Source organism: Gordionus sp. m RMFG-2023, chromosome 3, assembly GCF_954871325.1.
Source record: "Gordionus sp. m RMFG-2023 chromosome 3, tfGorSpeb1-WG-v2, whole genome shotgun sequence".
NCBI classification, from domain to species: Eukaryota; Metazoa; Nematomorpha; class Gordioida; order Chordodea; family Parachordodidae; genus Gordionus; species Gordionus sp. m RMFG-2023.
In genome coordinates, this window is record NC_088777.1 from 19,185,080 (window position 1) to 19,199,482 (window position 14,403).

Sequence of the window (14,403 nt, forward strand, 5' to 3'; positions counted from 1 at the left end):
ATCTTATTTTATCCGCGCGTTTCGTTTTTTAATTTTAATTTTATTGTTATTCATTAATTTTCAATGTTGTTTTTTTTGGCCTTATGAAATAAGATATGTCTAATATAGGGTATCAATCGATAGCTAATCAAAAGATCTATCTGGAAGTCAATCTTTACCCATAATAGGCTGGTCTAGGTCTTAGGGTGTCAGAAATATTTTTATCGAAACAAAACAAATAAAAGCTAATTTTAATATGGTTTGACTGAAAGTCTTCATTTTCTGGATAGGTATGACTTGGTCTGAGGGTGTGTGGGGGGGGTGAATGGAGGGGGGGGGTTGTAAAAAATAATTTTTTTTGATATGGGTATCAAATAAAAGCTAATTTTAATATCTTTTGACTGAAAGTCGTCATTCTTGTTCTGGATAGGTATGACTTGGTGGGAAGGGGGGGGCGGGTGTAAAAAATATTTTTTTTGATATGGGTATCAAATAAAAGCTAGTATAAATATTTTTTTATTGAAATAATAATAATCACTCACAGAGGGCGGGTCTAGATCTTGAGGGGTCAGGAATATTTTTATCACAATATCGATATGGGTATCAAATAAAATCTAATTTAAATATATTTAGATTGAAATTATTCATTTTTTGTCTTGATGGGTATGACTGTCAGGCCCTTGACATATGGGTTTCCCATTCAAAAAAGGAAAATCGTAATTTTTTATAATTTTTTTTAAAAAATTATAAATTTTTCAATTTTTCTTAAATTTTTATTTATTTTTGTCATGCCTTCCTATTTTATTTCTAACTTTTTGCGATTTCTTTACTTTATTTGTATCTTTTCTCAATTTATTTTTCTTAATATATTTTTTCTCAATTTTTTTTCTTCTCATTGATAATTCTATTTTAAATTATATTATATTTTTTGGCAGACAATTTTTACATACATATTTATAATTACAATATTAAATTAATCGTTTGGTAAATAGAAAAATTTATATTTATCGATGAGAGCGGGTTTTCAATATCAATGAGGCGATTATATGGATATTCACAAATAAATAAAAAGGCAATTAAAAATGTTCAAGGGATAAAGACAATTAATTATACTATCATTGCGGCTCTCACAATTGCAGGAATATTTAGATTCGAAGTTCTTGATGGCCCTTGAAATGTTATATATTTTATCAACTTTATAAATGAAATATTAAATCATTTTGAAGAATGTAACATGATTAATATGATTTTTGTGAGGGACAATATTCCATTTCATCACAATCATTCAATTAGGGAATCGATCGAAAGAAAAGGACATACCTTGAAATTACCACCCTACAGTCCGTATCTTAATCCTATTGAGAATGTGTTTTTTCAATGGAAGGATTTTGTCAGAAATAAAAATACTAGTAAGGAGGAAGAATTAATTCGTTATATAGAGCAGGGAGAAAGGGGAATATCTGAAGAAAATGCAAAAAATTATTTTAGAAATATGGAGACATATATTCCAAAATGTAGAAGGGGAGAAATTATTAATGATTAATATAAATTTTTGTTTCGTACTATATTAAATATATATCGTAATTGTAATTAAATAATTTCATATGTAAAAAATTATAATAAAAAAGTTGTCTGCCAAAAATTTAGTGAAAATTAAATATACTTAAAAGAATTATCAAAAATGACAAGAAAAAAATTGAGAAAAGATATGGTAAAAAAAATAGATTAAGAAAAGATACAAATAAAGTAAAGAAATCGCAAAAAGTTAGAAATAAAATAAGAAGGAATGACAAAAATTAATAAAATTTAAGAAAAATTGAAAAATTTATAATTATTTTAAGAAAATTATAAAAAATTACGATTTTCCTTTATGAACGGGAATTATTCTTATAAGATTGAAACTTTTCCTTTTTTAGACCTTTTCCTTTTTTGAATGGGAAATCCTGTATGTTGAGGGCCTGACAGTCATACCCATCAAGACAAAAAATGAATAATTTCAATCTAAAGATATTTAAATTAGATTTTATTTGATACCCATATCGATATTTTGTGGTGATAAAATATTCCTCTACCCCCCCCCCCCCCTCCCAAGACCTAGACCCGCCCTCTATGAGTTATTATTATTATTATTACAATAAAAAAATATTTTTATTAGCTCTTATTTGATACCCATATCAAAAAAAATTTATATTTTACACCCCCCTCCCTCCACCCCTACCCCCCAGACCAAGTCATGCCCATCAAGACCAAAAATGAAGACTTTCAGTAAAACGATATTAAAATTAGCTTTTATTTGAAACCCATATCGATATTTTATATTGATAAAAATATTTCTGACCCCTGATTGGGACTTTTCCTTTTTTGAATGAGACGCGGGGAAAACGCTTTTTAAAATAAGATTCTTCTATATCATGGTTCAAACGTGATAATGCCGTATAGTTCTTTATAATTTAAAAAATTGAAATTTTAAAGGGATCCCTTTAAATCCCGTGAAGATCCCGGATAGTTATGATCCCTTTAAAAATTACGACATATGTATGATGAAAAAAAAACGTAAAGAATTTTTGAAAAAATGGACCTAAATTTATAAATTATTTTTAAAAATACAAAAGAATTATCAAAAATGAGAAGAAAATTAAATTGAGAGAAGATATAGTAAGAAAAATTAAAATAAAGAAGAAAATCACAAAAAGTTAGAAATAAATTGAGAAAAGATACAGTAAGAAAAATAACGTAAAGAAATCGCAAAAATTGAGAAATAAAGTAAGAAGGAATAACAAAAATAAATAAAAATTTAAGAAAAATTGACAAAAAATTTAAAGAAATTACGATTTTTTTGAACGGATTTTTCATTTTTGATTGCCACTTTTCCCTTCCTTTTGGGAATTTTCCTTTTTCGATTGACATTTTCCTCTTTTGTTTGACACTTTTCCTTTTTTGATTGAACCTTTTCCTTTTTTGTTTGACACTTTTCCTTTTTTGATCGGACTTTTTCCTTTCTTTTTAGGAATTTTCCTTTATTGATTGACACTTTCCCTTTTTTGTTTGACCCTTTTCCTTTTTGATCGGACCTTTTCCTTTTATGATTGAAACTTTTTCTTTTTTGATTGGGAAACCCTGTAAATTAAATTTAATATTGGCCAGCCAGGGTTTGTAATTTTTTTGACCTTTAAGTCCGATCTGGATTTTTTTTAAAAATGACCAGTACCGGGCTGGGTTCTCTGTTTAGCCTGCAGGTCTTTGGTATTATGTTTAGTAATTATCAAAATAATAATGAGCATATATCAATTTTTTTAATCTGAAAGCCGTACAACCAGAAAGGAATTTTTCCATAAAGACACAAGATTTAAAGAAATCTTTAACTTCAATTCATTCATTGATCAACAAAAGGACCTTTAAACAATATAAAAAGGATGAAGGAGATGTATGCACAATACTATATCAAACAGAGAAGGTTAATTGAATTAATAAATTAATAAGTATATTTTTAAGTGTCATAATTAGTGTTGTTAAACGTCTCGATTTTTAAAAACGGCTAACCCATTATTTTAGCCAGAAAATATTATTCAATCCTCAAAATTTCTTTCTATCTTATATATGGAAAGCGTGATAGTTTTGGCTGAAATAGTGAATTATTCGTTTAACAACACTAGCCATAATATAAAATGTTGAATATTTTAATCGATTAATAATATATAATAATCGATGCTTCGTTTTCCAAATATCGACAGGGTAGCCATTTTCAAGACTCAGGAGAATAAAAATAATTGGGATTATATTTAGACAATATTTATGCTATCGATATTTGGACCGCAAAAAAGTCGTATTTTTATATTTAACAAAAAAATGAGGATAAAATAGGAAGATAAAAGAAGTCGAATAGATTAAGAAAAAAAATCGGTAATATAATATATTATTACTAGTAGATAGCCCGTCAAAAATGACGGGGAATGAAAATTTTCTTCTTACTTTTATGCATGTTACCTGTTATTTGGAAATAATATCCAATTTTTATTCTTTTTACCCCCTCCCCCCCTTCAGGCCAGGTTCAATCCATTAAAACGAAGTGTAATACTATGGTTTGAGTAAAAATAAATTTAAAGCATTTACTTGATAATACCAATATTATTTGTTAAATATTACTGATTACTTATACCTAATATTTAATATTAAAAAAAATTCCCAGGCAAAGTTCAAAGCCATATTAATTATGAAAAATTCTTCCAAGCCCAATGAAAGTTCATAATAATTTTGGTAGTTAAGAACTGAAATAAAATATTTAAATAATCATAATTAATTTAAAAATACAATCAAAATTCAGATTTTCATGGGCCTTGGTTTTTTGTTCAAGTCAAGCCCAGGCCTGCAAAAAAATTTGTTTTGGGCCAATGTCTGACCTATAATTAATAATAAAAAAAATTCTCAAGCGTCCAAGCTCATAATAATTTTGAACCAGCCCAATATAATTTATAAAAATACTCCAAGCCCAGCCCAACCCATAATAATTTTATAAAAAAATTTTCTCAAACCTGGCCAACCGATAGTAATTTAAATTTTTTTTCAAACCTGGATAGGTAAATCTCTAAAAACATATCTATTTTTTAGTTTATTTTAACCCAGCTCACCCCAACCAAGGCCAACCCATTAAGACTAAGAGTGAATACTATTTTTTTGAATAAAAATATATTTAAATTAGATTTTACCTGAGGACCATATAAAAATTATGTGTTAAATATTACACCTATGCCTAATATTAAAAAAATTCCCAAGCCAGGTCCTCGCACTTGGTTTTCTCAAACCCGCAAAAGACCATAATAATTTTGATAGTTGAGGACTGAAATAAAATATAAAAAAGTCACAATGCATTTAAAAATACAATCAGAATATGAGAGTTGCATGGGCCTTGGTTGATCAGGCCTTGCCATGCCTTCAAAAGAAATTTTCAGGCCAATTTCTAGCCCATATTTAAAATTAAAAAATTTACAGGAATCTTAGACTATAATAATTATGAAAAATGTTTCTCAAGCTATGTCCAAGTCCATATTAATGGTGAAAAATATTTCCCAAGCCCAGGAAAACCCAAATAATTTATTTTGATCCAGAAAAATAGGTCTGATGTAAGGGGTTTATAAGAATTAAATCTGTCTAATTATAGGAGGTAAACTTTAATCATAGTCAAATTATATATAAGTAAAACAAAAAGGTTATACATTTAATCAAAAATATTATATTAAAAATGTCAACTATTAATTAATTTATGAAAGTTGCATGGGACATGGTTTTTTGATCAGGCCTGGCTATGTCTGCAAAAAAATTTCAGACCAATCTATAATCCATATTTAAAATTCAAAAATCTTAAAGTACCTCTATTTTAAATTTTATCCAATATGATTTCCATCACATTTTTAAATTTTGATATTTCTAATACATGCTCACAGTATACATTGCAACAATTTTACCTCTTTCACTCTTAAATTTTAATATTTATATAAAATTTATTAATAAAGTATATTTAATACCATACACACAAACTAAATAATTACCCTTCAACATCTATATAATTAATATTTTAAATTTAATTATATTCAAGTTGGTGTATGCGTGAAACTTTAATATATCTAATTAATAATTTATATTTAAGTTGGTACATGCGGTAAAGCATATGCCTTTGAAACGGGAGGCTCAAGTTCGATTCTTGTAGAGAGCAAAAAATTAACATTACCTATATGGTCTCCTTAAATTTAAAATACATTAGGGAGATACGAAAACGATCGTGCTTTGTTATGGAGATAAAATTAACATTACACTATATGGTCTAAATTTAAAATACATTAGGGAGATACGAAAACGATCGTGTTATGATTATGGAGATTATATATATTAGATTATCAGCAAGTTATGATATAAATAAAAAATTACCCTCTCCCGTAATAATAAAATAACCAATATTGGTTTGTCAAGAAATATATTCTCATAACTTCTTCTTTTTTAAACAATTTTTGAAATAGAATCTTGTCAACAATCATTTGATCGACCATGAAAACAGGGATACAAATAATAAATCTAAATTGACGCATTATATAGGTATATATATATTAAACATTCAAAATTCTTGCAAAAATAAATATTCTAAATTTATTAAAAATCTGTCTTTTATTAATTTTTTATAATGAATTTTAACTAAAAATGATATTAAATGGCAATGATTTATTATTAACATTAAAATCTAGTGTTCGCGAAATACACGGAAAGAGTTCTCCGAAAAGTATTTGAGTGGGTATGGGCCATAGGTAAATTATGTGACTTCAATTATTGCACTGCCTTCGCTATAGTGTTTAATTTCAGTAACTCAATCTTGTGTTTAGAATTGATTCGAAACAAAGAAATGTTAGGTTTAATATATATTCATAACATATTGTTTTGTAAAAAAAAATTTAAGATTATATAACTGGTATTTATAAATGTAATGTGATATAGAAATCTATTGATAAGCATAAGTATACATGATTATGAATATTCGCCTGAAAAATAGAGCCTATGGAGATCAGAATAGCTTCGCATATGATTGTAAGGATTGGGGGGGGGGATATTTCCATTTATGCTGATATCAAGTAATTTTTCAAAATTTTTGATAAGATTACGATCCATTAAGACCACCTGTCCAATATATTTGAAAGATTAAAAGGTCTTCAGTCATTATCTCAGATGAACATAATTCCTGCGTTATATTGTTTATTTCAATATTTATTAGAATATTGAAATCTAAATTTATCATCATTTAGGGTTAAAGTGTTTTCAGAGCCTCAGAGATGAAATGTTAAGGGGTGATATTGGCATTTAATCAGTCCATTTTATATGATATCAATCTACCTATAATTTGTTAAATTGTAAGTTTGTGGGAATGTGATTTGGAGGGGTTGGTATTCACCTAATATTAAGAATTTGATTTTGATATGTATAGAACAGTTGTTAACGCTTCTTTAGCTCCCTTTCCTACCTTCTCAAAAGATGCTAGCTACCACTCCTGCTACTACATTTTTAAAAGGAGCTAGCTCCAGCTCCAGTGACACCAATAACCGTTCCTTTGATTTTCATTTTTCTAGAAAGTACGCGAAACAAAATCATATTTTTTTTATCGAAAAAGTTTTATTTATATTAAATGATATATCATAATATTTTCTAATCTTTTATTAGCTTTTAAAAGTAATAAAATTTATAAATTTGAATCTAACAAATTTCCACGCTTCTACCCTAAAACCTGTTTAGCAATACAAAACAGGCTCTCAACAAGAGCAATAGAGGGAATCGGGGTATTGTGTTTTATAAAAAAAAGATTTGATCCAGGAAATTTATCAAAAATAGTAATTTTGATATTATTTAAAAAATATTTATCTAATATATTATCTTCCTCATGATCAATTTCATGGAATCCAAAAAAATCTTCCAGTAGCTATTTTTGCACCAGGAATTTGTTTTCTTAAAAAATTTATTAATTTATACTTTAGTTCCATATTTTGTGCACATTTTATCCATTCCCAATTGAATAATGAAGGATGGATAATAGCAGCAATGATATTTTCATCATTATAAACATTTTAAAATCTGCAATATAGTTATTTAAATAGATAATTTATTTTTTATTTCGATTTCATCTTCTATGATGTCTGGATACATAATATCAAAAACTATTTTTTATCATATATCTATAAAATGAATATTAATATGACTTACAAGATTTTCCAAGAAATTTTCAATTATAAAAAGAAAGAAAAATTTGGTGTTTAAAATTTTAACTGATTAAATGAAAAACCAATATAAAACTCGGATCAACATTTGATATTGCATAAATTTAAATAAAATAAAATTTCATTTTTTTTGAATTTTTAATTTAATATATACATTAAATTTAAAAGAGCGGTGGAGCGGCACTCATCCACTACACTAAAAGTGGCTAATTCCCACTTCCGCTCTTGATTTTTAAAAGGAGGGGCACTCCAGATGTTTTTGAAAAAGTGTAGCAGCGCTCTAGGAGCACCGCTCTTTAACAACTCTGGTTTAGAAGTATCTATGTTTTTGTTATGGACGAAGATATGATTGATAAATGTAAGGTAGCTTTTTAAGTTGTTTAGTATAAATGATAAATTTATTATTAAAGGATTATTTAAATGAGGTACGGGACATGGGTTAAATTTGATAAAGCAGAGAGTTTCAAGAGATTAAGTTTGCCAGATGATATGGCTGATAATAAGAACCATCTGGGTTTATTTAATTTTTAGGTTATGTTGGTATTATGGAAGTGTATGGGAGGAAGGATATCCTGGTAATAAGAACTAACTGGGTTTATTTAATTTTTAAGATGTTTGGATTATGGAAGGTGTATGGGAGCTCTTTAAGCTATGTCTTAACAAAGACTCTAGCGAGTTTGATTATCCTATTACAATAGGCAATAATGAGAAAAAAAGGCAAGAAATATGATTGTTTGGAATAAAGTTTTATATAAAGAGATTATCCTTTGAACCCATATATTTTGAATGGATTTTTTGACTCACTTGTACCTGGGTAGGCAATAAAACCAGACTTTCTGATTTAATTTGCCTATAAAAAAGTAAGTAAACTTTCGGTTAGAATTCTGGCAATTTCAATTAGGTAAGAATCAAAAATAAGGGTAGATAGATCCTATAATTTATTATTAACACATCTTCAAGAAAGAAAATTAAAATAAAAAATAATCGGAACACTTTATAAAAAATGATTGCAATTAACACTGATTTTCAAACAAATTTTTATAGAAGGAAAATTTAAATATGATACTTAAAGATATCATAGTTAAAAGATAACTTGTTATTCAATCTTTATCCATTTTTTAAGGTAGATTTCAATTTGCAAATTTGGGTCTACCCTACTTTAGAAATCTATATTAAAACAAATAAAAAATTTGGTCAAAATCTTATATGATCAGATGTAAACGTCTTTATTTTGTTTAATTTGATGTGGAATTTATTTATCATATATATGTATTTAGATAATTATGTTAATTCAATAGACCAAGTTTGGCATCATATGGCATCCATGCTTTTACAAGCCCATACTATTTACGAAAGTTGCAAAATAAGTTATGAAGAATATATTTGCTTAAAATTTCTAGTCATATTCTCACCAGGTTATAATCTATATATTATATTCCAAATCAGATTTGTTTAATACTAAATCGCGATCCTAACAGTAAATTACTATTGTCAATTTACAAAATCAGGATTAAAGTACTTTTGCTATTAACTGATACTTCGATCCTTCTGAACATTTAAAAGTTTATCTCTTATTTAAATATGATAAACAAATTAAATTGAAATCTTATTTATTAATTTTTAAATACCACAAATTAAATTGAAATCTTATTTATTAATTTTTAAAAATCTAATACCACAAATTAAATTGAAAATTTATTAATTTTAAAAATCTATAATACCGCAAATCGACTACCTATATAGATGGAAAACGGCTTAGTTATAGCCACGACTAAGCGATAGCTTATAAAAAATAGTTATATCTATTTCTCGTATAATATCTATAATCAATTTTAAATACCCTGATTAGACAGCCAGAAAAATTTCTTTGATCTTTACTTTTTCATGTTTTTTATAGTCATTAGGAATGTTGTTAAAAGTCAAGTTCATTCGACTCCGACTCAGAGTTGGCAGTCGTTCGACTTAGTTCAGAACTAATTATAATTTTATTTTTTTAGAAATAGATAAAATTAAGAATGTGGAAAGGGCTCAGCCTAGCAAATTATTTTATTAAAGCCCTTTTTTTCGGTAAAAACCTTAATTTTTATTATGAACTCGTGTAATTTAATTGAACATTAAAATCAAATATAAATATCTAAATAATTTAGATTTAGAATTCTTTATTTAAACAATTATTTTGCTTTGCTAACTGTATATATTATAAAAAAATACACAAAATGGATGCTTTTACCCAAACCTGTAAAAATCTTGCTTCACTAATTGGCCATTTAAACCCATCAATAGCCTCAGCAGGGGTAGTGTGATATCCTAATTAACTCCAGAAATTCTTTTAGATAAGCTAAATACCCCGGACATTATTCGGTAGGTTATCACATAAATTTTATATAATTCAGGAGAATAAAAATCAAGGTGAGAGGTTTTACTAAAATATTATCTAGGCAAGTCTTCCCGCAATCTATCTAATTCTAAAAGAAAGAAAATAAAAATTAATAATTATTTTTCAATTTAAGGTAATTATGAACTACTCATAACTACAGATTAGAAACTGAGTTCATAACTCGAATAAGTTTCGGGTCGATTTTTGGCTCTAGATGAACAACATTAATTATAATTATGAATCGGATTTTAAAAGGATAATTATTAGCCAGAACCGTTTAAAATTAATGGCTATTAATTATTTTTGTGGCTAGCTTAGCCGGCTAAACTGAGTCGTAACAATTTTACTCCATTTTAATCTTGCGCCATCATATTTTAATATTATACAAACAAATCAAGATCATAGTGATTCGCTTCGTACACAAAAATAAAATATATATAAAAACTTTCCTGAAGATTTTTTAAAATTTAACTCTCAGCAAATAAATGAAGACTAGCTGATTTCCTAATAAGTTTTCGTTCCTTTAAAATGACAGCAATATTATCAAGATAATCATTCATACTAAATTTAAACTTGAAATGACCATATAGCAATTCATGCAACTGGAAGACCAGAAGACAAAGATATAAGCTGATACCACCGAATCTTTTTGTTGCTTGAACAAATGATTGGGCTCTCTGATATTTGGGATACTGATCCTTTTAAGAACTTTTGAGATTAAATTATGTAAGTGAGGCGGCCTTTAGAATATCAGCAATGTAAAAGATGGTGTACTTTAGAATCAGATAGTAAAGAACAGTTAATACATATGGAAGAAGTAATATATCGCGCCCGAGAAAAAGCGAATTAGTGAGAAGGCCGAGATTTTTGTTTGAAATAGACAATAGCCACGTCCGATTTAAAATTCAAAATAGCTTGGCTGAGATATTGTCAGCGTCTACATGACAGGATTTTCACTAAATGCAAACTCCCTTCAAAAACCTATGCCTACCCCTCTAAAAAATTCACACCGCCTTCGGCAGCGATGTTTCCCTATTTTTAATTTTACCCTTTTAATTATATACACTATCAGAAAATTTAAGAATAACTTGAATTTATCGTTACTACCAACTATCGACATCTTGTGAATATAAAGGAGTTATTTTTTAGATAATAAATCAATTAATACCCCCATCATTTACAATGAATTCATTATTATAGCAATATGAGCTTGCTGAAAATGTATAAACCTTTTAAATTACATTTGTAATGATAGCAGAAAGTTTTATTTGGAAAATAATGTCTGATTGTTTGCAATATATAGATTTGGTTGATGAATTGTATTATAATAGGTCTAAAATAAAAGTATTAATTTTTACAGCAATAAATTTTGTCCAATTTGATATCAAAATTTAATAGATAACCCGCCAAAAAAGTATCCCACCCCCATTAAAACCGCCTACCCCACTCAAAATAGGAAACAAACTGCTCCTACCCCCCCCCCCCCCCTTCACGTTCAAGAAGACGCTGGATATTGTGAATCACTCGATAAGAAATCAACGGAGTGAGACCTAGAGGAATAACCCAAGCTTTCTGATCGGTGGATATGGGTCTGCTAATGCCAAGTTTACGACCGGTAGGTATTAAACTTGGCCTGCTTAATCTTGAAGAGATAAAGTAAGAGGAGGGATGGGGTATGGAAAGCAATAAAAAAATATTAAAAAAAACATGTTAACTATTTTTTAAATAAAAAAAAATTAAAAAATATATAAAGACAATGAATTATTAGTTTTCATCATCATAAGATAATGGCCATGAATCTTTGAATAATTTAAAATTAAAACGGATTACCTCGATGCATTGTAATATAATAAATACTGTTATCAAAAGAATATAGGTAAACTTAAAAAAATGCTTCATTGAAAAATATATTGTAATTATCATAGGCAATAAAGTAAAAGTATCGGTAACGAGATTTAATTTCTATGTAATCCACGTTATATGGATGGCGATTTTTAAAGTATCGTTTAACAACCCTGTTAAAGATAGATAGCTTACTAATTTTAGGATGTTTGCCAATGAAACTTTCAATGGCAATATTCATAAGAGCATAACTCATTATCTACCAATTTTATATAACTTCCATTACTCAAAGTATGAGTTAATGATTTATTGTTCTCTTTTATACTTTATATATAGAATGGTTAACGGATAAAAATTACTATGAGATTTTAAAAAATTACTGCTATAAATAAAATTTAATGAATACGTAATTTAAAAAAAATAAAATATTTCTTCTCTTGTTAGTAACACCCCAAGGAAAAGTAAAGTGTCTCGTTATCCTCTTAAAAATTCCTATAAAAGGTATGGTTATGAATAAGGTTAAGAAAATAATATATAAAGGTTCGGTTATGGTTCATTTTGATTCCCTTATTTCTAGAATATTGACTAGGAAACCACCGTCGTTTTACAGGAGGCAAATCAAGTGGTCATCAGTAAATACCTTTTTTTCACAGCTTGCTGGTATTATTTCAATAGGAAGAATTGAGTTACATAGTACTATTTATATTCATAATATTGAATAGTCTATTATTTGAAAAATAGAAATTCGAAGTATTACCCATAATTGATAATTTGACTATATAATGTATATATTTTTTTAAATCAGATCTGCATCCAATCATTCCTATCACCCAAACTCTATATGAAAACGCTTACACAACACTACAAAAAATAAATAATTATGGAAATCCGTATCTATGGGACAGTGAAAGATTTAAAAAATTGATAAATTTAATTTTATATTGTTCCCATATATTTTGAATGTTATGTTAGACAAAAGAAAGATGGTTAAATATAAATAATGTATATCAAATTTGACCTTTATTTTCAATTTGATTGAAAGGTAGAAATCTGCAAAAATATATTTTTTTAAATTTAATTTAGTTCGGGCTGGATCTGGCCTAAATTTTGAAATAAAATTTATGTAAAAAACAAGGAACCAATATTTTTTATTTGTTTGTAGAATGATCAAAAACTCGATTATCAGTGTAAAAATATAAAATTATATTAAAAAAACTCTTATATTTAAATCGGGCCAGGGCGACAAATATTTATTTTGGGTGGGGTTTTTCGGGGCAAAAAAAATTGGGCTTAAAAGATTAGGCCCGGTGCTGATCACTACCTTGATGTGTTGGATATTCGAAATCAGCTTAAAATTTGCTGATTCGGTTCATTCTTAAGGCGTGTGCAGTAAAAATCTGCTAAGCTTAGAGGAGCGAATTAATTTTTAATTATAGTTTTCTGCTAAAAACTCATTTTAACTTTTTTTTGAAATAAAAAAATGATCCCAATAAAAAAACAGCTCATGGTATCGCTTACTAGGCCTAAAAAACGAATTATTTGTTATTCGATATTTGATTCGTATAATCGAATAAGAATAATGAGAAAAAGTATCCGCCGAATAGTAAACTTTTTGTTATTCGATTCGAATTCTTTATAATGGAATTCTTTGAACAATTACCTACCTCATATAACATCAATACAACTTTATTAGAAAAATTTAAGTAAATAAATGAATACAAAGTTAAATATAATATTAATAAATCATCTGATAAAATAATATTCTAATCAAACATGGATAAAACAAAAATAATATTCCAGTAATATGGATAAAATATACAAACGAAATATCATTTCATCAAAATGTGAGGTTGAAACATATCTTAATAAATCAAGAATCGCTTCTAGTAAGAGCCCATTAGAATGGTGGGGATTGCATGGGGATCATTTGCCCATGTTATCGAAAATGCAACTGATTTGTCAATTCAGGGATTTTCGGCTTCATGTGAGCGGTTATTCTCAGTTAAGACAAATATGATAAAATAGAATGTCTTTGAAGGGAAACTAATAGAAAAACTTTATGCTTGAAAAACTGGTTGTTGTCAAATTCGGATAAGGCATAATTATATTTTGATGTTTATAAAATGAGATCATTGTGCATTTTTAAAAATTTTTAATAAAATTTGAGAATATTAGGACGAAGAAATAAAGCATTGACAAGAATTTCGATATTTTTATGAGCAATTCTAAATCTAAAAATCGCAGTTTTTGGCCAATTATTCAGATAACTTTATGAAATTATTGGGTTTTATTTCGATTATTATTTTCCGTAAATTTTATATGCTAATGACAATTAGTCTTAGCAGGATCCTTAAAAGTGTAATTTAAAAACATTCACATCTGTTTATTATTTGCGAAATGTAATCTATTTTTTATAAGCTTTAGAAAAATTTTCGAACTGATTATTCGATTCGATTGCTT